Here is a 27,981-nt window from a genome sequence, read left to right as displayed (position 1 = left end):
AATTCAATACCTATTTATGATAAAAACTCTCCAGAAAGCAGGAATAGAAGGAACATACCTCAACATAATAAAAGCTATATATGACAAACCCACAGCAAACATTATCCTCAATGGTGAAAAATTGAAAGCATTTCCTCTAAAGTCAGGAACAAGACAAGGGTGCCCACTTTCACCATTACTATTCAACATAGTGTTGGAAGTTTTGGCCACAGCAATCATAGCAGAAAAAGAAATAAAAGGAATCCAAATTGGAAAAGAAGAAGTAAAACTCTCACTATTTGCAGATGACATGATCCTCTACATAGAAAACTCTAAAGACTCCACCAGAAAATTACTAGAACTAATCAATGACTATAGTAAAGTTGCAGGATATAAAATCAACACACAGAAATCCCTTGCATTCCTATACACTAATAATGAGAAAACAGAAAGAGAAATTAAGGAAACAATTCCATTCACCATTGCAATGGAAAGAATAAAATACTTAGGAATATATCTACCTAAAGAAACTAAAGACCTATATATAGAAAACTATAAAACACTGGTGAAAGAAATCAAAGAGGACACTAGTCGATGGAGAAATATACCATGTTCATGGATTGGAAGAATCAATATAGTGAAAATGAGTATACTACCCAAAGCAATTTATAGATTCAATGCAATCCCTATCAAGCTACCAACAGTATTCTTCACAGAGCTAGAACAAATAATTTCACAATTTGTATGGAAATACAAAAAACCTCGAATAGCCAAAGCGATCTTGAGAAAGAAGAATGGAACTGGAAGAATCAACCTGCCTGACTTCAGGCTCTACTACAAAGCCACAGTTATCAAGACAGTATGGTACTGGCACAAAGACAGAAATATAGATCCATGGCACAAAATAGAAAGCCCAGAGATAAATCCACGCACATATAGACACCTTATCTTTGACAAAGGAGGCAAGAATATACAATGGATTAAAGACAATCTCTTTAACAAGTGGTGCTGGGAAAACTGGTCAACCACTTGTAAAAGAATGAAACTAGAACACTTTCTAACACCATACACAAAAATAAACTCAAAATGGATTAAAGATCTAAACATAAGACCAGAAACTATAAAACTCCTAGAGGAGAACATAGGCAAAACACTCTCTGACACACATCACAGCAGTATCCTCTATGACCCACCTCCCAGAATATCGGAAATAAAAGCAAAAATAAACAAATGGGACCTAATTAACCTTAAAAGCTTCTGCACATCAAAGGAAACTATCAGCAAGGTGAAAAGACAGCCTTCAGAATGGGAGAAAATAATAGCAAATGAAGCAACTGACAAACAACTAATCTCAAAAATATACAAGCAGCTCCTACAGCTCAACTCCAGAAAAATAAATGACCCAATCAAAAAATGGGCCAAAGAACTAAATAGACATTTCTCCAAAGAAGACATACAGATGGCTAACAAACACATGAAAAGATGCTCAACATCACTCATTATCAGAGAAATGCAAATCAAAACCACTATGAGGTACCATTTCACACCAATCAGAACGGCTGCTATCCAAAAGTCTACAAATAATACATTCTGGAGAGGGTGTGGAGAAAAGGGAACCCTCTTACACTGTTGGTGGGAATGCAAACTAGTACAGCCACTATGGAGAACAGTGTGGAGATTCCTTAAAAAACTGGAAATAGAACTGCCTTATGATGCACCAATCCCAGTGCTGGGCATACACACTGAGGAGACCAGAAGGGAAAGAGACACGTGTACCCCAATGTTCATCGCAGCACTGTTTATAATAGCCAGGACATGGAAGCAACCTAGATGTCCATCAGCAGATGAATGGATAAGAAAGCTGTGGTACATATACACAATGGAGTATTACTCAGCCATTAAAAAGAATACATTTGAATCAGTTCTAATGAGGTGGATGAAACTGGAGCCTATTATACAGAGTGAAGTAAGCCAGAAGGAAAAACACCAATACAGTATACTAACGCATATATATGGAATTTAGAAAGATGATAACAATAACCCTGTGTACAAGACAGCAAAAGAGACACTGATGTATGGAACAGTCTTATGGACTCTGTGGGAGAGGGAGAGGGTGGGAAGATTTGGGAGAATGACATTGAAACATGTAAAATATCATGTATGAAACGAGATGCCAGTCCAGGTTCGATGCACGATACTGGATGCTTGGGGCTAGTGCACTGGGACGACCCAGAGGGATGGTATGGGGAGGGAGGAGGGAGGAGGGTTCAGGATGGGGAGCACATGTATACCTGTGATGGATTCATTTTGATATTTGGCAAAACTAATACAATTATGTAAAGTTTAAAAATAAAATAAAATTTAAAAAAATAAATAAAAAATTAAGATCATGGCATCTGGTCCCATTTAAAAAAAAAAAAAAAGCATCAATTCTTCATCGCTCACCACTCTTTATGGTGCAACTGTCACATCCATACATGACAAATGGAAAAATCATAGCTTTGATTATACTGAACTTCTTTTTTTTTTTTAGCAAAGTAATGTCTCTGCTTTTAAAAATGTTAGGTTTGTCATAGCTTTTCTTCAAACAAGCAGGCATCTTTTAATTTCATGGCTGTAGTCATCATCTGCAGTGATTGTGGAGCCCCTAAAAATAAAGTCTCTCACTGTTTCCATTGTTTCCCCATCTATTTGCCATGAAGTGATGGGACCAAATGCCATGATCTTCATTTTCTGAATGGGGAGGTTAAGCCAGATGTTTCATTCTCCTCTTTCACTTTCATCAAGAGGCTCTTTAGTTCCTCTTCATTTTTTGCCAAGAGGGTGGTATCATCTGCATATCTGAGGTTATTGATATTTCTCCTGGAAATCTTGATCCCAGTTTGTGCTTCATCCAGTTGGGCATCTCTCATGATGTACTCTGCATATAAGTTAAGTAATCAGGGTGATAATATACAGGCTTGACATACTCCTTTCCTGATTTGGAATCAGTCTGTTGTTCCATGTTGAGTTGTTGCTGTTGCTTCTCGACCTGCATACAGATTTCTCAGAAGGCAGATAAGATGGCCTGGTATTCCAGTATCTGTAAGTTTTACACAGTTTGTTGCAATCCACACAGTCAAAGGGTTTTGTAAAGTCAGTGAAGCGGACGTAGGTGTTTTTCTGCAATTTTCTTGCTTTTTCTATCATCCAGCGGATGTTGGCAATTTGATCTCTGGTTCTGCCTTTTCTCAATCCAGCTTGAACATATGAAATTTCACAGTACATGTACTGTTGAAGACTTGTTTGGAGAAATTAATTTGGTAGCATGTGAGATGAGTGCAACTGTGTGAGAGATAAACATTCTTTGAAATCGCCTTTCTTTTGGATTGGAATGAATACGACCTTTCCAGTCCTATGGCCACTCCTGTTTTCCAAATTTGCTAGCATAGTGAGTGAAGCAGTTTAACAGCATCATCTTTTAGGATTTTAAATAGCCCAGCTGCAATTCCATGACCTCCACTAGCTTTTCTCCTAGTGATACTTCTGAAGGCCCACTCGATGTGCATCTCAGGATGTCTAACTGTAGGTGATTGATCAGACCATCATGGTTATCTGGGTCATTAATATCTTTTTTTGTACAGTTCTATGTATTCATTCAACCCCTTCTGAATATCTTCTGATTCTGTTAGGTCCATTTCATTTCTGTCATTTATTGTGCCCACCTTTGCATTAAAATTTCCCTCCCTATTTCTAATTTTCTTGAAGAGATCTTTGGTCTTCCTGTTCTATTGTTGTCATCAATTTCTTTGCACTGATAACTTAGGAAGGATTTTTTAAAATCTCTTCTTGTTTTCTTTGAAACTCTGCATTCAGATGGGTATGTCTTTCTTTTCTCCTTTGCCTCCTGCTTCTCTACTTTTCTAAGTTATTTGTAAGCCCTTCTCAGACAAGCTTTTTTCATTTCCTTTTCTTAGGGATGGTCTTTATATGGTATGTACAGATCAAAAGATGAAGATCATGACATCGCATTCCATTACTTCATGGCAAATACATAGAGAAACAATGAAAACAGGGATAGGCTTTATCTTCCTGGGCTCCAAAGTCATTGGAGATATTGACTGCAGTTGTGAAAAAAGAGACGCTGATCCTTGGAAGATAAAGCCATGAAAAGCCTAGACAGCATACTAAAAAGCAGAGACATTGCTTTACCAGCAAAGGTCTGTATAGTCAAAGCTATGGTTTTGCCAGAAGTTGTGATGGATGTGAGAGTTGGACCATAAAGAAAGCTTAACACCAAAGAATTGATGCTTTTAAACTCTGGTGTTGGACAAGACTGTTGAGAGTCCCTTGGACTGCAAGGAGATCCAACCAGTCCACCCTAAAGGAAATAAGTCCTGAATATTCATTGGAGGACCGATGCTGAAGCTGAACCTCCATTACTTTGGCCACCTGATGGAAAGTATTGACTTATCAGAAAAGTCCCTGATGCTTGGAAAGTTAAAGGCATGAGGCAAAGGGGAAGACAGAAGATGAAATTGTTGGGTGGGATCACCATCTTGATGAACATGAGTTTGAGCAAGCTCCAGAAATAGGTGATGGACAGGGAAGCCTGGTGTGCTGCACCCCATGATATAGCAAGAAGTTAGCATGATATAGCAAGTCCTCTGAACTGATGTACAGAGGACAATCAGGGAGCAGGCAGAAGTCTTTGGGGAATGAAGAAGGAACACTTCCTGGATAGCTGACAATGATACGTTGGTAGGCCTTTTCAAGCAAGAGAAGCTGTAGGGAAGCAATTCTATGCCAGGTTTAGAGAATGGTAAGAGAAAGGCAGGACGGCAGTGCTGGGATTTCCCAGGGGACAACATCCCTGTTCTATTAAACTTTATCAATGCTCAATATTGTTAGGTGATTGGAAACATGAGTTTTGTTTTGGAAGTGGTAGAGCAATATTTGATGCAAAGACTGATGCTGAAGATGAAGCTCCAACATTTAGGTTACCTGATGTGAAGAGCCCGCTCACTGGAAGAGACCCTGATGCTGGGAAAGATTGTTGGCAGAAGGAGAGGTGTAAAAAGGATGAGATGATGAGATGGCATCACCGACTCAATCGACATGAGTTTGAGAAAACTCCTCAAAATACTGAAAGACAAGGCAACCTATTTTGCTGCCGTACATATAACCACAAAGTGCCAGACATGAATTAGCAACTGAACAATACCCGTGAGGATGCAGAGTCCAGTGAAGCCTCTGGTCCTGATGGGAGTAGAGAAAGATTTAGGTGGAAGGGGAAGCTTCCCATCCTCTGGTACAAGTCCTTGAATCCAAGACAAGGAGCACAAGATTTTGAGTGTGTTACCAAACATTGTTTTCTAAAAAAACCAAAAGCTGTTTTCTGCAGAAGTGAGAGCTTTGACTGATTTTGTTCTCTAGATTTTACTGACGGATGTGGAAGGGATCTGGAGTGGGCTAAGTCTGCAAAAACCAGGTGACCAGATGCTGGAGCACCAGCCTCCTGGGAGACATTCTGCACTAGGTGGAAAACGAATCCAGAGGAAAAGAGTCCCATCTAGAGTGTACATGCCAATGTATCAGACTGTTGTGGCAGATTACTTCAATATTGTTTTGGGGTAAGTGAGAAATGCATGATGGTTGGCTTGCTTTTGTCAATTCCTGTGGGTAGGTAGATGACTAAATGTCTGGTTTCTTCAATGCATGGTTGGAATCATGTTTGAGAAAGCAAACTAGATCAGGTCCACACATATTTCCTCATTAAACAGCAGGCATAGGCAGGTTTCTAAGGCCACTGTAGGTATTTTAACCATGAGGGGCCATATGGGGACAGCTTATATTAACAGGCTGAGATTGGACTGTGCAGGTTGCCATAGTTGTTGCTATGAGAAGTAGCCAGAACAGCTACTTGTTGCTATGCTGGAGACGTGGGAAATGGAAAAGAGACCAAAAGCCTTACAACTCTCCTTGCAGTGTGATTTCAGGCTAGAAGTAGTTGGCAAGGAAAGGCTGACTGGTAATGCTGAGGAAGGGAGTAATCTGAGACAGTAATGATTAGCTCTTGTGGGACCCCAGAAAACAGAAGCATTGGCTCAGTCAGAGTTCTGTGTCATGGTTCAGAAATAGATGTCATTTGGCTTGAATCAATATTTAACCTCGGGAATGGCAGCCATAACTTCTAAACAGATTTCCTTCTCCCCAAGTGGCAGAATAATTCATATTTGTTCCAGACTCAGGAACCCAGAAAGCCCTCTCATGGACACCTGCTCTTTGCAGGCACATATGCAATCTAAAAGGTTGAAGTATCATCATAGTTCCCATTTTCTAGATGAGAAAACAGGTTAAGGGACTTGATCAAGGTCACACAGCTAAGTATGTGAAATGCCAGAACAAACCTAGGGTCAGTTCAGTTCAGTCACTCAGTCGTGTCCGACTCTTTGCGACCCCATGAATCACAGCATGCCAGGCCTCCATGTCCATCACCAGCTCACGAAGTTCACTCAAACTCATGTCCATCGAGTAGGTGATGCCATCCAGCCATCTCATCCTCTGTCATCCTCCTCTCCTCTTGCCCCCATCCTTCCCAGCATCAGGGTCTATTCCAATGAGTCAACTCTTCACATGAGGTGGCCAAAGTATTGGAGTTTCAGCTTCAACATCAGTCCTTCCAATGAACACTCAGGACTGATCTCCTTTAGGATGGACTGGTTGGATCTCCTTGCAGTCCAAGGGACTCTCAAGAGTCTTCTCCAACACCACAGTTCAAAAGCGTCAACTCTTTGGCTCTCAACTTTCTTCACAGTCCAATTCTCACATCCATACATGACCACTGGAAAAACCATAACCTTGACTCGACGGCTTTGTTGCCTACTTTGTTGGCAAAGTAATATAATATCTCTGCTTTTCAATATGCTATCTAGGTTGGTCATAACTTTCCCTCCAAGGAGTAAGCGTCTTTTAATTTAATGGCTGCAATCACCATCAGCAGTGATTTTGAGCCCCCCAAAAATAAAGTCTGACACTGTTTCCACTGTTTCCCAATCTATTTCTCATGAAGTGATGGTACAAGATGCCATGATATTAGTTTTCTGAATGTTGATCTTTAAGCCAACTTTTTCACTCTTCTCTTTCACTTTCATCAAGAGGCTTTTTAGTTCCTCTTCACTTTCTGCCATAAGGTTGGTGTCATCTGCATATCTGAGGTTATTGATATTTCTCCCGAAAAACTTGATTCCAGCTTCTGCTTCTTCCAGCCCAGCGTTTCTCATGATGTACTCTGCATATAAGATAAATAAACAGGGTGACAATATACAGCCTTGACGTACTCCTTTTCCTATTTGGAACCAGTTGTTATTTTTTGTCCAGTTCTAACTGTTGCTTCCTGACCTGCATACAGGTTTCTCAGGAGACAGGTCAGGTGGTCTGGTATTCCCATCTGTTTCAGAATTTTCCACAGTTTATTGTGATCCATGCAGTCAAAGGCTTTGGCATAGTCAGTAAAGAAGAAATAGATGTTTTTCTGGAACTCTCTTGCTTTTTTGATGACACAGCGGATGTTGGCAATTTGATCTCTGGTTCCTCTGCCTTTTCTAAAACCAGCTTGAACATCTGGAAGTTCATGGTTCACGTACTGCTGAAGCCTGGCTTGGGAAATTTTGAGCATTATTTCACTAGGGTGTGAGATGAGTGCAATTGTGCCAAAATTTGAACATTCTTTGGCATTACCTTCCTTTGGGATTGGAATGAAAACTGACCTTTTCCAGCCCTGTGGCCACTGATGAGCTTTCCAAATTTGCTTGCATATTGAGTGCAGCACTTTCAAAGCATCATCTTTCAGGATTTGAAATAGCTCAACTGGAATTCCATCACCTCCATTAGCTTTGTTCATAGTGATACTTTCTAAGGCACACTTGACTTCACATTCCAGGATGTCTGGCTCTAGGTGAGGGACCCCACCATCCTTTTTATCTAGGTCGTGAAGCTCTTTCTGTACAGTTTTCTGTGTATTCTTGCCACCTCTCCTTAATCTTCTGCTTCTGTTAGGTACATACCATTTCTGTCCTTTATCGAGCTTATCTTTGCATGAAATGTTCCCTTGGTATCTCTAATTTTCTTGATGTGATCTCTAGTCTTTCCCATTCTGTTGTTTTCCTCTATTATTTGCATTGATTGCTGAGGAAGGCTTTCTTATCTCTCCTTGCTGTTCTTTGGAACTCTGCATTCAGATGCTTATATCTTTCCTTTTCTCCTTTGCTTTTAGCTTCTCTTCTTTTCACAGGTATTTGTAAGGTCTCCTCAGACAGCCATTTTGCTTATTTGCATTTCTTTTCCATGGGGATGGTCTTGATCCCTGTCTTCTGTACAATGTCATGAACCTACGTCCATAGTTCATCAGGCACTCTGTCTATCATATCTAGTCCTTTAAATCTATTTCTCACTTCCACTGTATAGTTCTCAAATTGTGTTTTTTGCTCCATACCCACTGGGAGTGGTGGGTGGTAATCTGATACTATTGCTTAGGCAGAAGTAGGCAATATTCAGGCTTCAATTGAAGAAAGTAAGGAAAATCAGTAGACCATTAAGCTATGACCTAAGTCAAATCCCTTATGATTATACAGTGGAGATGAAAAATAGATTCAAGGGATTAGGTCTGGTAGCCTGAAAAACTATGGATGGAGTTTTGTGACATTGTATGGTAAGTAGTGACCAAAACCATCCCCAAGAAAAAGATATGTGAGAAGTCAAAGTGGTTGTCTGAGGAGGCCTTCAAAACAGCTTAGAAAATCAGAGAAGTGAACAGCAAACAAGAAAGGGAAAGATGTATCCAATGATATTCAGACTTCCAGAGAACAGCAAGGAGAGATAAGAAAGTCTTTGTAAGTGAAAAGTAGAAGAATTAGAGGAAAATAATAAATTGTAAAGAGTATGGATCTCTTCAGGAAAATTGGAGATACCATAGGAATACTTTATGCAAAGATGGCACAATAAAGGACAGAAAAGTCAAAGGCTTAACAGAAGCAGATGAGATTAAGAAGAGGTAGCAAGAATGCACAGAAGAACTATACAAAAATGGTCATAATGACCCAGATAGAGATTATATTGGGGTCACTTATGTAAAGCCAGATATACTAGAGCATGAAGTCAAATGGGCCTTAGGAAGCACCACTACAAGCAAAGCTAGTTGAGGTGATGGAATTCCAGCTGAACTGTTTAGAACATCCTAAACAATGAGGATGTAAAAGTGCTGCATTCAATATGTCAGCAAATTTGGAAAACTCTGCAGTGGCCACAGTGCTGGAAAAGGTCAGTTTTTATTCCAATGCAAAAGAAAGGCAATTTGAAAGAATGATCAACCTATCATGCAATTGTGCTCTTCTCACTTGCTAGCAACGTAATGCTCAAAATCCTTCAAGCTAAGCTTCATAGTACATGAACTGAGAATTTCCAGATGTACAAACTTGTTTGAGAAACCAGAGATCAAATTGCCAACATCCATTGCACCATACAGAAAGCATGGGAATTCCAGAAAAACATCTACATCTGCTTCACTGACTATGCTAAAGCCTTTCACTGTGTGGAACACAACATACTGTGGACAATTATTATGGAAATGGGAGTCCCAGATCACCTTACCTGTCTCCTGAAAGTCTGTATGTAGGTCAAAAGGTTAGAATCAGACACGGAACAACTAAAATATTTAAAATTGGGAAAGCAGCATGACAAGGTATACATTGTTACTCTGGATATTGAACTTGTATGTAGGAAAGATAATTCGATATGCTGGACTGCATAAATCCCAAGATGGAATCAAGATTGGTGGGAGAAATATCAACATCCACAGATTTGAAGTTGACACCACCCTAATAGCAGAAAGCAAAGAACTAAAGACCAATTGATAAGGAGAGGAGATGAAAAAAGCTGGCTTAAAACTCACCATTCAAAAAAAAAAATATTCACACACACAAAAATACTCAATATTCATGGCATTCAGTCCCACCACTTCATGGCATATAGATGAGGGAGAAGTGGAAACAGTGGCATATTTTGTTTTCTTGGGTTCCAAAATCACTATGGACCTTGACTGCAGCCACAAAATTAAAAGACGCTTGCTCCTTGGAAGGAAGAAAGGCTATGAAAAACCTGGACATTGTATTAAAAACCAGAGACTCACTTTGCTGCAGAGGTCTGTAGTGTCAAAGCTATGATTTTTCCAGTAATCATGTACAGATATGAGATCTGAACCATATGAAAGGGTAAATGCCAAAGAATTGAGCTTTTAAACTGTGGTGCTCGAGAAGATTCTTGACAGCCCTTTATACAACACGGAGATCAAACTAGTCAATCTGAAAGGAAATAAACCTCTGACCCCTGCTCTCTTAGCTGAGGCATCTACTGAGGGACTCCAGGTGGAAAGAATGGATGCTTCCACTGCAGAAGTGCCTAACCATGGCAGCTCCAAGCAAAGTTTGTCGCTCCACCCCTGGAGGAAACTCAGAAAAGCCGAAGGCTCTGCATACCCTGGGTACCCTGATACATGCGTTGCATTCTCCCCAGCAGCATTGGAGGCCAAGGAAGGGGCATTCTGGGCCCTGGAGGAGGGAGGTGGCTCAGGGATCCACTGGGGCCATCAAGTAAGTCCACAAGTAAGACTGAAAAGGACAGAGCAGGCATATGTGGCAGAGAGCTGGTGACTGGGGTGTGGGAACAAAAGGGAATCATTTCTGCATATAGTACCTCACCCAAAATCCCCTGGAAGAGAAGCCCAGAGATAGGATCATCTGAGATGGGATGAAGAGAGTCTATATCATTATCCCTTATAATTCCTCTCAATGAGGAGGTGGTGGAGTTGTTGGGTCATCACAGAGTCTTCCATGGTGTAGACGATCCCCCAGTCGCTATCCTTGGGGCTGCCTCTCCCCAGCTTCACTCATGCAATTCTGGAGGAAATTGACAATCATGTGTGCTGCTGGGTCAGGGCCAATGACCATGTAAAGCCAATTATAGGACCCATGGCCCTGCCAGGATGGCTGATCTATGGCTGTACATCTGAACTGCGGTGCGTAATTCAGAGAACACTCTTGAACTCTAATGCCTCCAAACTTCTTTCCTTACTAGGAGATGCCTTCAGGATATAAAACCCTAGGGCAGGTAGCTTGGACTCCCTCACTAGGTATAGAAGCCTTAAGGAAGAAAGTTGTCAAGCTAAGACCATCAAAGAAGAGGAAAGGGAAAGAGTGAGGGTGAGAAATAGAGAACTGATAACTTCTGATTTCTTGGGTCCAGTCACTGAGATCTTTGTATTTGCTCTAATTCTTGTGTCCTGGATTCCCAGAATCATTTCAATGAGTCTCCCCTTTCCTTGAAGCCAGTTGGAGTTGGGCTCCTCTCAACTGTGATTCAGACTTTGCTCTAGATCCTTCCCGATCATTGTACAACTCCCAGACTCAAACAGAGACACCCATTTGTTTCAGCACCATTACGAGTGAAACCCTTTATTCTTTCATGAGAATAGGGTTTGCAGCCCACCAAACACAGTTCACCAGCATCCTGGGCAAGACTGCCTTAAGTGTGAGTGAGTGTTTGCTTGGAGCGGCCTTACTGATTCTTGAGCCACACCAAGCATTTACACTGCTTGTGCCAGGCCAATCCTGTCATTTCCTTGATCATAAACTGAGAAGTACTGCCTCAGGAAGACGTCACCCAGCATCCAGGTCTCTCTAGATGTCCTCACTGTGTTCTCTTTAAAGGTGGTATAGCAGTGGCCTCTAGAATCCTGGGGGAGTCAGAGACACACACCAGTCAGCATGAGCTCTTACTTGCAATTCCTGCCAATATTCAGACTCAGTACAATTCTTGGTTTTATTTTCCTCTTTTGGTAAGTATCAAGGGGTTTTATGAGCAGCAGGGGATGTGAGAGTTCATCCAAAACCAAAACGTGACAAGACATGTGGTTGCCATGAGGAACGGTGTTGGGTAGGGGAAGACTGGAAGTTGGGGATATGGCAAAATGATTAAAAAAAAAAAAGTCCTACTGTAGGGTGTAAGGAACTATATTCAATATTTAGTGATAAACCACATGAAAAAGAATATACTTTCTTAAATGAATGTATATTTTTTATGTGTGTAACTGAGCCACATTGCTGTGCAGAAGAACTTAAAGCAACACTGAAGATTAGCAATACTTCAATAAAATTTTTAGAATAGAACAAGACTATCCATAGTACTCCTCACTCCCTGTTTCTTTGCTTCTGACTCCTGCTCCTTGTTTTCTCTGCAGAGAATGCCGGTTCTCCTCCTGCGTTCCCACAATCTGTACTTTATTAAAAAAACTTTATTTTGTATTGGAGTATAGCTGATCAAAAATATTCTGAGTTTCAGGTGGACAGTAAAGGGACTTAACCGTATGTATCCGTGTATCCTGGTCCCAAAGATTCCCCTCCCATCCAGGCTGTCATATAACTGAGTGGAGTTCCCTGGGCTACACAGCAACTCGTTGTTGGTTATCCATCTTAAATAGAGCAGTGCCCACAGCACATTCTTGAAGAGTGAATGTTCAGGAACTCTGGGAAACTTCCTTCGGCCTGCACTCACCCTCTTTGGCCACTCCAGGCTTGGTTGGGTAACGTACTCTGGTTCCCCATCCCCACTGGTCAGTCTGCAGCCCTCATCACCCCGAGTAAGTCCCCAGTGCCCCAGTGCAGAGCACCTTGGGATTCCATTTGCATGGAATCCAGTGCAGTTTTGCCTAGAACCAAGCAACCCTCCACGTGGCTCCATGAGTTTACAGTTTTAGAATTCCTGATATTCCCTCCCTTTCTCAAAGCCTTCTTTGAGCCCATCAGCCAGCTCTGAACTCCCCTAGGGAGCTGACGTGAAGCCTCCACCCTGTGCCAGGGCTGAGCAGTCACTGTGCACTCTTTATTCACATTAGCATCCAGCCTCTCAACAGAGGGGTCGGGTAGCCTGACTCACAAACGGGGCACCCGGCCAGAGCAAGGGGAAGATGCATCTGAGAACTAGGCTGACCATGTAATTTATCATCCAATCCATAAAAACTGTGAGAAGGGAAGGGAGACTGTTAATCTCTATGGTGGGAGAGCACACTGGAATGTCCCCAGTCATCCTCCTGAGAAGGTAACAGGCAGGAAGGCCAGGGGTCTCCAAAAGGAGGAAATAGCCTGCAAGTGTCAGACATTTTTATCTCTCTTAAGCGGCATGAGGAAACAAACTAGGGATATTTTTTCGTTCTCTATACAAATTTAAAAGGAGGTTTCTCTTCAAATACTGTGTTGCCATAACGACGCATGGTTTCACCTGAAGTTAAATATTCTCAAACCTAGAGATAACAAATGCATTTCTCTTATGGAAATGTTTATCTTAATCTATGCTAATGTACTATGCATTTACCCCAAACTCTATCTTCAAGTCGGTTCTGCCTCTTGGCTCAGAACCTACTTGACAAACCAGTATGGTATATTCAGATATTGTTCCCTTAATCTATGTAAACAAAACTATTTGTATGATGATCTGCCCTTCTTCAAGATTCAAGTTAACCATTTTATGGCCCAGGATGAACCATTTGGTGCCAAGATTATCCCAAAATGCATCTTATGGGTGAGGGGCCTGGTGCCATTCTGAGTTTTAAGACATTCCTTTCTTTCATTAACAGACTGCTAGTGACTATATAATATCCAGCTGAAGACTAGCATGGGGGTACTCTTTCTCCCCCCTTCTGATACCTATGTCAGAAGCTTTCTCTATCTCCTTTATACTTTAATAAAACTTTATTACACAAAAGCTCTGAGCAATCAAGCCTCGTCTCTGGCCCCGGATTGAATTCTTCTCCTCCGGGGGCCAAGAATCCCAGTGTCTTTGCGTGATTCAACAACAACCTTTCACTCGTTTTCACATGGCCTATTTCAGCGACCGCTAAAACTGACTTTTGTGTTCATGCATCTGAGGTTTCAGATTGAACTGAAGCTCTTTGAGGACTGAGGACCATAGTGTTCCTCTCTCCTTGTGAGTCCCACCATGCCAGCATGGTGTGGCGTCTCCACATTTATTTCAGGATGATCAGTGTCCCAGACGGTACTTTACTCTCAAGAGGTTGGTTTTGTGGCAGGCTCTGGCCCAGCAACAGGGCTCAGCAGCATCTGCAATAGTGCGAGATGGCCTACAGAGGGTGCCCTTCTCCCAGCAGCAGCCCAAGGGTTCCTGAAAGTTCCTATTTGAGAACCACCCCTCAGGGTTCTCCCCTCACCTTGAGGATGTAGGCTCGAGCTAGCACTGGGTATTTGATGCCGTTGATAGTGAAGATAGTAGAGGGCAGGGTATTGACCGCAAAACATGAAATGTAGTGCTACTAGAGAGAGGGAGAGAGGTTGGCCCTGGAGATCCTTCTTGTGTGTGGAGACTGGAAGTGACCCTGGGGCATAACCCTTCACCTCGGAACCCCGTGGTGTGGCGCTGATGAGCTTCTGGATGTTATTGACCAGTCTTCTTGGGCCAAGGATCAGTGATGTCCTAGTGTCTACAAGAGGCTTGCAGCCACCAGAACAAGCAATAACCTTTCTTTTCATGGAGATGCTGAGAGAAGTGTGACAAAGCGGGCATCAAGGCCACTCTGAGTCTCCCCAGAGCTGCCCCCTTCTCGACTGTCTCCTAAACAGCTCTCCATCTTTTGCGCTGACTCTTTTCCTTTGCTCTTGACATGGCACCTTCCTTGACGTACTTGAATACAGTACTTGAATACACCAGGATCTTTTATATCTTGAGACAAGCTGGTCTTCCTTCCTAGAAGAGTCCCCTCCCCTTTGACTAGCAAATTTCTTCTCATCTTCCAGATTCCAGCTTAATTGTCATTGATTCAGGGAGTCTTTCCCTTGGTGTTTATCCGTCTCTTGTCTTGGTCACTTTCTGTAGACCCTTTCTCTTGTCTGCTGCTGCTGCAGCTTCTAAGTCGCTTCAGTCATGTCTGACTCTGTGTAACCCCATAGGCGGCAGCACACCAGGCTCCCCCGTCCCTGGGATTCTCCAGGCAAGAACACTGGAGTGGGTTGCCATTTCCTTCTCCAGTGCATGAAAATAAAAAGCAAAACTGAAGTCGTTCAGTTGTGTCCAACTCTTCATGACCCCATGGACTGCAGCCTACCAGGCTCCTCCATCCATGGGATTTTTCCAAGCAAGAGTACTGGAGTGGAGTGCTATTGCTTTCTCCATTTCTCATGTTTAGCATGTACCAAAGTCACAATTTACTATGTCGCCCTCACATCTAAGAAGGCAGATGCACAAGAAATGACACGCATACATAGTGAATTGTGGCACAATGGGCGTGTCATTTCTTGTGCATCTGCCTTCTTAGATGTGAGGGCGAGTTTTATTCTCATTACCTCGCTAAAGTACCTGGCACACAGTGGATGCCCAATGCTTGTCTGTTTAGTGAGTGAATGAAGACTGTGAAAATAATGAATGAGAAACATTCACAGAGCTGTATCTGGTTGGGAACAAATAATTGGTCAGCCACAGAGTGAAGATGGAGATTCTCAGGGGCAGCAGATTCTCAAAATGGTGGGAGAGAGGGGCTCCTCTGGGAGAGGGTGTCTCCCAGCACTGCTCCTACAACCAGCTCAGACCCTGAGACCCTGGCCAGGAAATACATGAGTAGCCCACAGAAACTCCAAAGGACAGATCAGCTTTTGTCTGAGGGTATCACACAGAATCCTATCAATTACACCTCTTGTCCTCAGGTCACTCCTGGTTTCCACCTTCCTGATTCTCTGTTATAGCCCCTGCCCCACTGTGTGCCCAGGTACATGGGGTGTCTTTTTTATTGGTTGCTTTCAAGTCTTAAGACTGCAGCCAACCTCTCTCCACTGCTGGGTAGCTGCTCCCTAAGGAGACCAGTTTTCCCCATTTGCTCAGGACTTTCCCTGTTTTTAAACTGACATTTATCTTTACTGAGAACTTCCTTGGTCTCAGGTAGCCCTGGACAGTTGGTCATCTTATAACTCTGTTCAGGCTGGTGTAATTCTCCCTGATCCTCTGTTCACCACAATGTAGAGTCCTCTAACCATGCTCCACGCCTCACAGGGCAGTGGGTGCAGCCCTCTCTCAGCTGCAGAGTCCTCTCTGGACCCTTTTAGGAACCTGGTCAGAGCCCTGGTCAGAAGGCCTGGGGATTATGAACCCATGGGTTGTTTGCGTATCTATGGGTTATGCGTTTGTTTGTATATATGTTTGTATGTGTCTCTAATTGTGCTTTTGTGTCTCTGACTAGCTATGCATGTTTATATGTGTCTCTGTTAATATGTGTCTGATTGTGTGTTTCCATGTGTCTGTGTGTCTGTATGTGTCGTTGTGGGTGGTGTATACGTCTATGTCACTACGTGTCTGAGAATCTATTTGTGTGTGTCTTCCTGTGTCTGTTTTCAGATATGGAGCATCACTTGGGCTGACCTTCAGAGGGAGAGGCTTACTGGTCCATGTGTGCACGCCAGTCTCCCACTTGGATCAATGGTACCCAGTTGAGCATTTCCTGGTAGTAGGCTTTGTCCACCCTACCAAACATCACCACACTGCCCTCCCCCTGCATCTGTAGAGAGAAAAGAGGGGGAGATCTTTGGAGGACAGTAACAACAACACTGTTTGAGAGCTTCTGTCTGTGCTTGTCTACCCATCAAGGCCGTAATAAGGTCTCCATTTACAGATGCAGAAATCGAGGCTAGGAGCGATTGAGAACCAAACTGAGGTCAGTTACTGGCTAATGAGTGGCACAGAGGAGGTTAGAAGCTGAGTCACATGGCTGGGCTCCACCTACTATGTCTTCTGAAGAGGCCCAGGACCTCCTGCTACCTATGTGCTCAGAAACCCTCAGATGACAGGGGGCCAAAGAGTTTTTGCTTTCCCCTTGTCCAGTTTGTCATTTTTCAGGAAAATAAAAGCCTGGGAGTGCTAAGGATGTGGGTTCAGGTCACCCAGAGTTGGCTCCGCTGGCCTGTGACCTCTACTGTCCAAAGGGCCCCACATTCAGAAGGGACCCCACCTCTTCTCTCCCTGTCTTAAAATAACTAATATTTCTTGAACAAGTGGTCCCACATGTTTGTTCTGTGTCCCACACTTTCATTTTTCACTGGCTCCTGCAAATTGGGTAGCTGGTCCTGAGCTCCCAGTGGAATGCTAATGAGGAAGGAAAGACATCCACCATCCTTCTCCTTCCTTCCTTATCAAATTCATAAGCAAATTGTATTGCTTTTTCCACCAACTCTGTTCCTGTTGCCTTCCATTATTCTTCCTCCTAACTCACCCCCCTAGAACAAGTTACTGGTCTTGAGCCCAGGAGCAGGAATGTGTTCCAATAAAACATTATTTATAAAAACCAGCGGTGATGACAGGTAGGGCCCTGGGGCCATAGTAATCCTGGATTAGATTGTCTCTTAGAATACTTCTTTATCAAGTGTTCTATAATTTTAATGCAACTAGAAGCATCTTACAACTAATTTGGAGAAGGGGATTGTCCATCTCAGACTTACTTGCTCAAGTAGAAGGCAAAAACAGGTTCAGAAATGGCACCTTGATTCTTCAGTTTGTCAAATATGGGGATGGCTCCAATGAAGGATATGTTGGGGTAGTTCAAGCCCAAGACACCTGCAAAAGGTATACCCTGAAAGCCATTTTCCGCCATGCTTAGACGGAACGGCTGTTCAGTACTTACAAGGTCCCCAATCTGTGGAAGAGAAGAGTGTTCCCACTTACAGATACGTGAAGTAGGGCTAAGACTGGGCTGGGGTGCATTGCCGTTAGATCCTCAAAGAAGAATTGAGCCTGGGCTCTGTCTTTGGTGGGCCTCAGACGGTTAGACCAAGCTGGGAGGGGAATTTGGATTCCATTTGTGAGAGGCTGTGAATTTTAAAACATCTGCCTTTCTGAAAAACACCACCCGAGTGAGTCAAATTGGCCTTGTGGCTTCTGTCCAGGTGGGGCAACCAAGAGTCAGGCCAGGACCCATTGGTGCCACCTTGTGGACAAAATGATTGAGAGCAATATAGCCTTCTCTTTGGCATGACCCAATGACAGGAATGGACTGCATTCTCTGTAAGGTACTGTGCATACTGCACCTGTCCAGGAAGACAGAAGCTGAAAACACAATCTTGCTTGCAAGGTTCTATGAAATTACTTCCTGGGAAATCACTTTTGGGCATATGTGTGTATTTCTGTGAGTGTGTATGAAAGAGAAAGAGAGGGGAACTACTCAAGTACTTTGGGGAGGCAGGCCATAGGTTTTATTAGACTCTCAAAGGTCCCCTAGAGTGAGAACTCATTTATCAGGCCCCCTGACATCTCTGGCTTCCAGTTTCCCACTCTGAATACTTGAAGCCCTTGACTGCCCCCAGGGTCCCCAGAACAGTTTTATCCTGTCCCAAACACCCCACAGCAACTGCAGTTCTGAAAAGTCAGCCCAGCTACACCACTTACCACATGTGTGACTTCAGCAAGGGCCTTTTTGTCTGTACCTCAGTTTCTTCATAAGTCTCCTGAGCTAATCAGACCACCTGCTTGTGGGGTTGTTGCAGGATTAAACCAATTATTACCTGAAAGTGCCTGGAACAGTCTGTAAATATATGTGGGTTCTTTTATCCCCTCTTCTCCCTACCAGTAAAGTGAACCTTGAACTGTTCATGGGCAGAGGAGCTGCAAGTCCATACCTCAAGTCACTCTCTGGGTTAGCTAATCTGTTTGCTCATGTGTCACCACGGGCACTGCCTCCCCAGAGACATGATCCTGTGGGTAAGATGGCCAATGTCTATGGGATGTAGGGTAGGAAGGGTCCTGCCAGATGGTCCTGAATCTGTTTTGCAAGCAGTGGTCACTACATAGCCAGTCCTGACTCAGCTTCTGTTTACACGTTACCCGAACAGTGTCCTAAGCAAGAAATCCCTTCATGTTCCCAGATCCATAGGCGATGCTGAAGGTCTTTTGGGTAGGCCAGAAGGTGGAAGACTTGTAATGTCTAAACCTAACTTGTGTAGCTGCAGACACAAGAGATGAGTGTCATCAGGTGCCAAGGTTTGAAGCAGGGCAGCAGCCAAGTGAATGATGGTCCGGGTAGGGGGTGTCTGTACTCACAACTGGCTGGACTGGGGCAAAAGTGGGAGGGCACCCACAAATCAGATAAGCCTGTGTCAAAGATAACCTGGAATTCCTGAGGGGGTGTTCCAATGGTGATGTTATCCATGTAGAGCATCTAATGGGAGAAGAAGGGAGTGGGTTAGTGCAGAACTGGCTACCCTCTATTCCCACACTGCTGCCTCCCATTGGGTGTCACATATCTCTTGAGATCACTTTCTAACCACTGTGTAGCTCACAGACTTTGGTCACAGAGGTGTCTGCATTTGATATATTTTTCCTGTGCTACATTGTATGCAGAATATTGATTCTAAGACCAGCCGTTGAAGTGGTACCTCCTGCATGGCAAGCCCAGAGGCATAATCACTGGGCCTCGAGGACCACTGGACACCCACGGAAGTCCTGGTGCCTTCATTTGAGAAGCTCTGTAGTCTCTTCAAATCCAGCCTTAGCACCCCCTTCTGTAGGAGGTCCTTCTTGATCAACCCCAGCCACTCCCTCTATACTCAGAGCACATCCAATCAACACCACACAGGTGACTTTCATTTGACATGTTTTTATTCTTTGCCTATCTCTCAGGCTGGCATGGGCATTCTTGAAGACAAAATAAGCCCTTTTCTAATCTAATAACAGTAAGCACTGTGTTAGATTCTTATGGCCTTATATGGAATACGGGTTCAGTAACTTTACTGCTGTGGTTCTTGCATCTGTGGAAACTGAATTCCTCTGCCTGGGGATTCACAATTGCTTTGCAGTTGGTTCTACCTTTTAATCAGTGATGGTTCACTCTTCATCTGTAACTGAGTGACTCCCTTAGTTCAGAAGGATCTGCTGCTTCTGCTGCTAAGTCTCTTCAGTCATGTCCGATTCTGTGCAACCCCATAACAGGAGCCCACCAGGCTCCTGAGTCCCTGGGATTCTCCAGGCAAGAACACTGGAGTGGCTTGCCATTTCCTTCTCCAATTCAGGAAAGTGAAATGTGAAAGTGAAGTCGCTCAGTTGTGTCCGACTCTTAGTGACCCCATGGACTGCAGCCTACCAGGCCTCTGTTCTTGGGTTTTTCCAGGCAAGAGGACTGAAGTGGGTCCCCATTGCCTTCTCCTCAGAAGGAACAATCTCCATCAAACTAATGATGCTTCTATGGCACAGAAATGGATGTTTACCTGCCACCTGGTAATTTCTGGGCCCAGTCAGCAAGACAAAGACTTGAGGATGATAGTGCCTTCTCCTGGGTGGGGCCTCTGTTGCCCAGGGATTCTGCCTCCTGCAGGAGCCCCAGCCCCAGCATCCCACCAGGCATCTCCAGATGAGCCCCAGTGCTAAGCTAGAGCACCAGGAGGCGCTGTGGTGCAGCATCCCCTCAAAACACTCACATCCATGATGTTCCTCAGGGGATGAATAGTTATATTTAAGCCACGAGAACAAATCTGAGACAGTCTGTAAGCATGTTCCTTCAATAAATTGTTCAGCATGTTTTTTTCACTGAGGGTTTTTCTCATGGTCTTCACTTTTGTTAGAGGTATTCTTTCATCAAGGATTTGACAAAGAAGAGGCTACAATTAGCTGTCAGTGTTAAGGTATAACTGTCATTGCAATGGCACTGTGTATTTTCTCATCATTTTTATGAGTCACCTTATTATATGAATTTTTTGCATATGCCATGGTAAAGACATAGGTTTGAATAAAGATTCTGTTTTGTAATGTTAGGTAAGCCATATGACCATGTGGGGTTCCAGTCTCCCCTTCGGTAAAATGGTGGAATGTAATGATTCAAACCCTCCAAATAGAATATCTTGGGGATAAGTGAAGTGATAGATATAAGGTGCTTGATAAATATGAAGTCTCAACAATGACAGCCATTAGCACTGCTGTTGCCATCCCACTGTATCCTTCTCATAGAAGCTCAGAGAAGGAGGTAGAAGGGGGATTCCTATCCTCTTTTACAAGGGAGGAATTTGAAATGCAAGAGGTTTGTGAATTGGCTGTGGTCACACTGCTTGTCAGATATAAAACAGTGTATAAGTAGCTCTCCAAATCTTTTTCTAAGTTGAAAGAGAAGAGATAGTTGAAAAAAGAATCCAGGAGATAGGGAACACGTTAAGGAAATGTAGAGGCCCAAGAAGGAAGGATGAGTCAAATGTAAAATTAAAAGAAAGGAACACAGAGAGAAATACACTCAGAGCCTTCCAAAAAGATGGAGAGATAGATGATAGTGATACAGAGATGCAGACATAGACATATACACACTGAAGTAGAGAGGGAACAAAGAGGGCATGCTAAATAACATGTAGAAGAGTGCTATTCCACAGGACCACACCTACATCTGCATTGACTGTGCACTGAACAATTGCAAGGAGTTCTAATTTCAATAGGTCATGACATGACTGGACCCCAAGAGTTGTGTAGCTATGCAAATCTACACCAAGACCCTTGGGACCCACAGTTCCTATAGTAATGTACTTATCAATAAATAAGGGTTGAACTTTAAGATTGTCAGGGAAATATTTCATTCCCTTCTAAACCTGATGAATAGAATAATCAGATGTAAAGAAAAATCACAGAAATGAATATGATGTGGCTTACAGTCTCCATACTTACATGACTCTGTAATCAGAGAAGGCCACCAGCTCGAGGAGCACAAGCCACTTCATGCTCTTTCCTGGCTCCAAGTACTCAGGGAAGTTCAGGTTCTTAGCATGTAGTGGTGACCGGGAGCCCCTAATTATATATGCTCTGACATGCCCTAGTTTAGCCCTTTAGGTCACTAATAGGTCTGAAAAAAACACAAAGGTCTTAATAAAATCTTAAGCTTCATCAGTGTCCTTGGCGAGTGGACTTTGAAGCTTCTCAGAATACAGAGAATTGAACTGTAATCTCTTCTTTGAAGCTTGATTGGAAAATCAAACTGATCTGCATGGATATCTAAGAAGATGGAGAACCTTGCATACTTCTAGAAAAAACTGCTAAGAACATCATGAAAATGGATACTAAGAGCCATGCTCGACATTCTTGGTTTCATGTCATCTTCCTAGCTACTTCATGAGATATGCATTGCTGTCTTCATTGGAAAGGAGTTTGCTAGGAGGATAAGTTGTCAAATGGCAAAGTGAAGACTTCAGGGACAGCCCAGGGACATACAACTGGCTTTAGGTAGTGGGTCTAATGGCAGACATCAGAGGCACCTATGATGCCAGTCTGCATCAAAGATTTAGGGCAGAGTAGTACTTTAATTGCATGGTTTCAGTATTGGAAGAAATGTCATATGCATCCACAAGATATTTTATATCATCCAACAACTATACAAGGAAGAAGTGTGTTCTAGGTTCTGGGTTAAAGGCTTCAAAGTCAAAGTTGATCAAGGCAAAAGTAGTCTTTTCTTAAGAGAGCTTGCAGCCTTGTTCTCACAAACTCATGGCCCCAGGAGGCAAGAGAAATGATATTAGGACTAGGTTGCTATGTTGGACACTGGGCAGCCCAGGCCTTACCACTGGGAGAAGCCTTTCCTACACTTCAACCATTCTGGAAAGCAGGCCAATTGGACATGTTTTCAAGAGAAATCATTGCTGGAGTCCAGCTCCATCAGCCAGGGATTCAACCTGAAGAGATGAACGGTGTCGGCGAGTAATGAGACAGCATCTCAGTTTTCTTGGGCTGCCTATTTATTTCAAGTGTAAGATTTTCGTTTATACTTTTACAAAAGCATTAGGTCAGAGGTTTGACATTTTAAGTTCCCCCTCACCCAGATTTATTATGTCCATAAATCATTGTTGCTCTTCAGAGTTCCTGCTTCAGTGATTCTCTCAGAATCAGCCTTACCCTCTATTATCTACTTACTTTAATGTGTCCTATAGTTAACTTGTGATTACATTGTAACTCATGCTACATTCCTCAGTTTACTACTTATCTTCCTAAATTCTGTTTGCCTCTAACATCCTGAGCTTACTGTCTCTTAAAAAGGCTTCTAGCTATAGTGTCTCTAAAAATTCCTAACTTCTATAAGCTATAGTAAAATATGCTGACTTTACAATATTCCTTAAATCTTTAACTTCTAACTATTTTAATTATTTCTAAGCCCTAAATTCAGTAAACTCCTTTGCCATAAACATTTTCCTCACAAATAGGCTTCAGATAGGAAGCCCTCGCATGGCCTCAAGCTACAGCCTATGTGCTCATCCTCGAACACTCTTTTGTAAAAGTCCTTGAACAAATGTCAGTGATTAACTTTATGAATTATTCTTTGAGCATAGCTGCATAAGGCTTTATGCCTTCTCATGCTCCTCTCAAGAACAATAAGCACCTTAATATTCCTTTTCAGTCAACTCAGCCGAGGAGAGGAAAAAACAAGTCAGAATTACAAGGCCTAACTCCTTCATCCTGGGTCCGTCCCTGTGGAATGAGGGGAGGGGGCTGGGGCCATGCCTCCATTTTGTCAGTAATGCCTAACGTGGCTTCTGACAAATTAGAAGTTTGGATATTTATGTACAATCTACTGATTTTAATGTTAGAAACTAATTTTTTTTCCCCAAAAAAGCAGTGGGAATGAAATCTCCACAGTGATGTGCTGGAATCAGCCTTTGGTCTCTGCAGGTTTTCATTTCTCTCCTAGAGTTGAGAGTGCAGTGGGGACAGAGAGGAATTTAATTCATGTTGGTTGATTTACAAAGAGACTGAATGCATACTGAACATGTTAGTTTCCTTTCTATTTATAAAGAAATATCACCGGGGACATACAAACCAACAAATTTAACTGCTGAAGATAAATGGATATATTTCTGATATAATTGCCTCCTAGGGTCTATGCTGTGAAAAATTTTGTCTGCCCAACCAAACATACAAAAAAAAAAAAAAAGAAAGAAAAGAAATAATAATTGTGAAATGTCTTCCCAATCAAAGAAGACAAAACAACTGTGGCAGCCAAGTAAAGACAATTGGGTTTAATGACTCATCCAGGACTCCCAGGGCCTATTCCTTCCTGAGATCTATCAATGACTGTCCCTTGAATACAACAGGAGCCTCTCCTAGTCACCAGATGTGTGTAGATGGGACACTGTGTCTTAACACTCATTTTTGCGCATTGTTTACATTCATTTCTGGTGGTTAAATCCCAACAGGGGGAATATGACGTCACTGACAAATGAAACACATATATGCCCTTTGAACTATGGTGTTGGAGAAGACTCTTGAGGAGTCCCTTGGACTGCAAGGAGATCAAACCAATCCATCCTAAAAAAAAAAAAAAAAATCAGTCCTGAATATTCACTGGAAAACCTGATGCTGAAGTTGAAGCTCCAATTATTTGCCCACCTGATGGGAAGAACTGACTCATTGGAAAAGACCCTGATATTAGGAAAGATTGAAGGGAGGAAGAGAAGGGGAAGACAGGATGAGATGTTTAGATGGCATCATCAAGTCGATGGACATGAGCTTGAGTAAGCTCAAGGAGTTGGTGATGGATAGGGAAGCCTGGCATGCTGCAGTCCATGGCATTGCAAAAAGACTGACACAACTAAAGGACTGAATTGAACTGAACAAATTGAGAACAAAGGCTGATAAATCTAATTGCATCAAGTTGGTGACTAGCTGCCCATAACAACATATTACATAAGTGGCTTTAAAATTCAGAATTATGACTACGTTCAGAGTGGAATATCTTCTAAGGAAAAATAAAAATACTGCCCATCCAAAACAAAACCAAAGAAAATCAAAAGAAAAACAGAAAAGAAATCTGAAACTATATTCAACAACTTATTGTTCCTCATACTGCTTCTGATATTGTGACAGAATCATACATACATTAACAGGTAAAAGCAAGACAATAATTAAAACTAATGTTCTGAAGTAAGCCTTTCAGTGGATAGAAAAAAAAGTTCACTCATAACATAAAGAACTTTAATTAAAACCCTGCTGTCTTAAATCTTGAACTGAAATCATAGGTTTGTACCAACTAATTATATTCCTTTTTATTTTATCTTTTTAAGGAAAATGTGTACTTTCTACTCTGACCAATGTAAAGCCTACAAGCATTGACAACTTGATAACAGTGACTATTCTGAGGTCTACCATGTAGCTTCTAAATACATTTCCCATCAGACGATGCATGGATTCTTAAAGAGATGATGGTTGATTTCAGGACTGGGTAAAGAAATGCACAAAATAATCTTGGGAATCATGAAGGACCAGAAAGCTAAGGCACTTTGAAGCCCAATGGAGACTGGACAGAAAGTTTAAGAATCCAAATGAAAATGCCAAACATCTACCAGTTTGTTGGGCAGAATGATGTTTCTGCTTCTCAACACACTGTTTGTGTTTCTCATAGCTTTCCTGCCAAGAAGCAAATGTGTTCTGATTTCATGCTGCAGTCACCATCCACAGTGGTTTTAGAGGCTAAGATGAAGAAATCTGTCACTGCTTCCATCTTTTCTCCTTCTATTTGCATGAAGGATGGGGCTGGATCCCATGATCTTAGTTTTTTAATATTTAAATTTAAGCTGGCTGAATGTGTCCAAATGTTAAGAGGCAACATCTTATTTGTCACTGTGATAGATTACTAGGGCACCAACTCACAATTCTGAGCACTGAGAAAGGAAAATAATCATCAATATTTAAGCTGTTTTTGTTTCTACTAACCATATGTTATGTAACTACAAACAGTTCCAGGAAAACAAGGTAGACTGTCTCTTCTGGGGGTGATGAGAGAGTGTAGGGGAGCAGGTATAATACAGATGAAGCCTCAGTCACTGGCCTGCAGCTCAGCTACTGCTGTGGAGGTCTGGTTCTAATAGACGAAGGACTGGTACTGGTCCTGACCCACTGTGCTGGTATTGTGGACTCCTGCTCTAAACCCAATGGTGGGACATTCTCTAAGACAAACCACCCTGCTTCCTCCCAGTTTTTGAACAAATGAATGGCATTAAAATTGTTAGAGTAACAGATATTTCATCTTAAAGGAGAACAACCAAGTGCAACATATGACTACATTCTTTCAATAAACTGTGAAAATACATATGCTTTTTGAGAATCAGGGAAATTTGCACATGGACTGGATATTAAATGTTAATTTTACTGGGAACAAAGAGCATTTTTTTTTAACATCCCATTATTTTACCCCAAATACTCATTATGTACATTTTGTGAATTATTAATCTTGTCCCTAAAATACTTCAGGAAAAGTGAATAAGAAGTAAAAGAGAGAATGAAATGAGTGTCTCTCTTTATTTAAAAACAGATCTGCATAGCTGCTATGGATTGAACTGTGTCCATCCTTGACTCCCAGTGTGATGGTATTAGGAAGTAGGGCCTTTGGGAGGTACCCAGGTTGAGGGGTTTTGATGGTTGTCCCTCATGATGGGATTAGCCTCTCCCTATTTTTCTCTTATTCTCCCTCTTCCTCCTTCCCTTCAGCCACCACATATGAGAAGATAGCAAGAAGAGGAAGATGGATGCAAGTCAAGAATGTCTTCACTCGTAACTCACCTGGCCACAACCTTGATGTTGCATAGTCTCCAGTCTATGACAACCTGTGGGACTAAGAGGTTAGTTTTGTAGTTATTGATGTCAAATGATATAACATAGGATTTATGAGACTCTTTTTATTATATTTGTTATGTTTGAAATCGTTTTGTACTAAGAAGTTTATAGAAAGTCCATTTTGGAGTTTCTGTCTTAGAGATACACTAGGGGCCTAAGATAGCAGATTCAGGCAGGTCCCCACTGAATGAGTGGTTGGAGGACCACATGCTCCTTACTCCAACTCATCTCTTGTCATCTGAAAACCATCTCCCACACGTGACAACCTTAATGCTCCCCCACCCCGTCACCACACCATCTGCATCTCCATTATCCTACTAAGCTGAGTCATCTAGCTGGAGATGTTAGTGATTCAGGACAGGGTCTGGAAGCAGAAGGAATGTGGACATTTTTAGAAAGAATGAACTGGGCAGACTCGTTCTTGGTTTTCCCTTCTTTAGTGCCATCTGCATGTGAGGGATTGGGCCTGGGCAGAGAGGAAGCCACAAGTAGGACTGCATGGATATTTTCAAGAGAAGGGACGAGGAATTCAGAACCCAGGAACCAGGAGGTGGTCAGCTTGCACAGGACCCAGGAGAGAAGGAAGAAGCACTGGGAAATGAATAGTGCCTGCCTGAGTCTTCCACTTAAACTTGGAGGTCACATCCATCCTGCTGGAATTCCTGCTAGAGATGTGGAGGGGAGAGAGCTGTACTCACTCCTACTGAGTCATAGGGAGAGGGACAGCCTCCCCCAGAGTCCTTTGATTCCACTCTAACGGTATCATCCCAAGCCATAGAGCAAATGGCAGGTGATCCAAAAGATGACCTACTTTAAATAGTATTTAAAATACTACAAAATTTGTCTAAGAGTCCTGGCATATCAAGTTTCCTGAGTTTTTTTTTTTTTTTTTTTTAGCAGAGATGATTCATCAGCCTAATTTGGGTTTCTGCTGAGGAATCTATAAACGTCCCATGGGTAAATTCTGACTTTTAAGTACCTGGTCTCATCCCACAGAAACCAAATGATGGTAGGCTCCAGTGGGCAAGGCCTCTAAGGTCCTCGGTGTTATAGCAGCTGTGTGCCAAGTGGTCTACCACTCCCAGTTCTGATTCCAGGACCCATGAACATCACCAGACAGTCACAGCCCCCTGCCCACCAGAGGCGGCCTCAGCATCCTCAGCAACACCCACCTCTGAGCCTCTTGTCCACTGACTGGCACTGAGCTTCAGTCTGGAACAAGTGTTCCGGAGTAAGTCCAGTCTCCATCATCCAAGAGGTGGGAAACTGAACCCTGGGTTGTATGACTCACTCTAAAGCTGCAGGTAAGTTAGTGAAGACTTGGGACCCAGGAACTCTGATTCTCAGACCAGGAGACTT

General features: G+C 42.6%; 1 pseudogene; it reads right to left on the bottom strand.

Moving 5' to 3' along the window:
• Positions 1-11,596: 11,596 nt before the first annotated feature.
• On the bottom strand, positions 11,597-21,746 carry LOC147342133 (pregnancy-associated glycoprotein 1-like; annotated as a pseudogene).
• Between the last annotated feature and the right edge of the window lie 6,235 nt (positions 21,747-27,981).

Source organism: Bos grunniens, chromosome 29 (assembly GCF_055505025.1).
Source record: "Bos grunniens cultivar Pamir isolate PY7600 chromosome 29, Bosgru_T2T1.0, whole genome shotgun sequence".
NCBI classification, from domain to species: domain Eukaryota; kingdom Metazoa; phylum Chordata; class Mammalia; order Artiodactyla; family Bovidae; genus Bos; species Bos grunniens.
This window is presented reverse-complemented; position numbering and strand designations above follow the sequence as displayed.